The sequence below is a fragment of the Rhinopithecus bieti genome, unplaced genomic scaffold (genome assembly GCF_001698545.2).
Source record: "Rhinopithecus bieti isolate Rb0 unplaced genomic scaffold, ASM169854v2 scaffold_24306, whole genome shotgun sequence".
Taxonomy (NCBI): Eukaryota; Metazoa; Chordata; class Mammalia; order Primates; family Cercopithecidae; genus Rhinopithecus; species Rhinopithecus bieti.
In genome coordinates, this window is record NW_016811898.1 from 251,050 (window position 1) to 253,568 (window position 2,519).

Sequence of the window (2,519 nt, forward strand, 5' to 3'; positions counted from 1 at the left end):
TTAGCTGGGTATCGGGGCGTGCACCTGTGGGACGTGTGGTCCCAGCTACTTGGTAGGCTGAGGTGGGAGGATCTCCTGCGTTTGGGAAGTCAAGGGCACAGTGTGCCAAGATCATGCCAAGATCATGCACTCCAGCCTGGGTGACAGAGTGAGACCCCATCTCAAAAGAACAAAACAAAACAAAACAAAAAACAAAAGAAACATGTCTGAAAACTACACGAAGATACGTTAGGCTTTGTATCCCCACCCGAATCTCATCTTGAATTGTACTCCTCATAATCCCCATAATCTACACATGTCAAGGGAGAGACCAGGTGGAGGTAAGTGAGCCATGGGGGTGGTTCCCCTGTGCTGTTCTCATGTTAGTGAGTGAGTTCTCATGTAATCTAATTGTTTTATAAGGGGCTCTTCCTCTTCCTGGCGCCTTGTGAAGAACACGTCTTGCTTCCCCTTTGCCTTCTGCCATGAGTGTAAGTTTCCTGAGGCCTTCCCAGCCATGCTGAACTGTGAGTCAATTAAACCTCTTTCCGTTATAAATTGCCCAGTCTTGGGGAGTTATTTACAGCAGTATGAAAACAGACTAATACAACACTTTTTCACTTAGCAGATTTTCCAGTATGAAAAAGTTTGATGAAACCTTATAATGGAGAGAACAGGGACTCCCATACATTAACTGGCAGGCATGTGAATTGGTAGAGTGTCTAAGAAGGGCAATCTGGCACTATCTCTTGAAATTATAAATGCACATATCTGCTGTGCAGAATACAAATGATCACTTCTAGGCATTTATCTAATAAGTTGGCCAATATCTAAAGAAACTAGTGTCCTTTGGGATGCACTTTGAGAGGTGATGCTGAAAGGGATAGAAACTTTTGAAGTTTGTCAATGGTCTTTCTTATTGCCTTATGGAAGATACCTCTGTAGTAGGAAAATTAGCCCTTTGATTTTGATAAAGTTTGCACATGATTTTTCCTAGTGTTTTCATGTAGCATATGGTGATTTTTGTCGTGTGAAATTCTCTAATTTTATGCCAACAAGTGTTTAGATCTTTCTTTTTTGAATGGCTTCTGGATATGTGTCACACTCCAGTATTACAAAAATATTCTGCCTTGGTTTCTTCTTGCATTTTTATGGCTTCGTTCTTTTGGGTTACCTTGACGTATTTGATCCACTTGGAGTTTATTGGTGTATAAGTTGTGAGGTATGGATTCAATACTATTATTTTTCCATGTGATGACTCACTTATCTCAATATAACTTACTGAACAAGGCTTCCAGTTCTTAGCATATTCTTACAAATGTTTAGGTCTATCTCTGGACTCCCTAGTCTGTTCCATAAATTTGTCTGTTTAATGTGTCACACTATTTTTTGTAGCTTTATATTATGTTTTAATATTGGTTAGTTCCACCTCATTTCCTTCTTGTTCAGGAGTTTCTTGACTTTCTTAGGTTGCTTATTTTTCATGTGAAATTTAGAATCAGCTTGTGCAATTCCATAGTCTCCCTCACCAAATTCCATTGGTGATTGTATTTATTGTGTTAAATGTACGGATTAGCTTAGAGGCATTTATATTTTATGATGTCACATCTTCCTATTCAAGTATATGGCATATCTTTACATTTGTCCAAGTTTATTGTGTATCATTTGATTATATTTAAAAATTTTATTCAATAGGTATTTCACATTCTTGTTATAATTTTTACAAAATCTTTTGTTTCTAATGTAAGTGAGATTCCCCACTCCCACATCAATTAACTACTATTATTTGCATATACGAGGCTTTTTGATTCTGTGTATTTATTTTGATATCTTACAGATTTTTCTTATTGTTCGTAGTGTATTTTAAGTTGTATTCTCTAGGTATGATAGTATATTGTTTGCATATAATAATTTACTTCCTCTCCAATTAAATATTTATAAATTTGCTTTTGGATACTGGTTTGGTTTAATACCTCAAGAACAATATTAAATTATAACGATGATGGTATCATATTATTATCAACTCTAATGGGATTCCTTTTCATATTCTTTCATGAAGCATGATGCTGACTTTTGGGTTGAGACAGATCTGTTGCATTATAAGGTAGTAGTTATCTCTTTTCATTTTATTATTTATCAATAATGTATACTGAATTTTATTAAATGCATCTTCATCATTTATGAAGAAGGCCATAGTATTTTTCTTTTTAAATCTATTAATATAGGTAAATAGGTTTTCTGATAATCATGCTGTTGTTCTGGAAATAAATCTTACTTGGTCATTATATATCAATTTTTAAATAATTTGCTGGATTATTTTGCTAAATTTTTTTTTTTTTTTTTTTTTTGAGTTGGAGTCTCACTCTGTCTCCCAGGCTGGAGTGCAGTGGTGTGATCTCAGCTTACTGAAACCTCTGCCTCCTGGGTTCAAGTGATCCTCCTACCTCAGCCTCCCAAGTAGCTGGGATTACAGGCGTGTGCCACAACACCGAGCTAATTTTGTATTTTGGTAGAGATGGGGTTTCGGCATGTTGACCAGG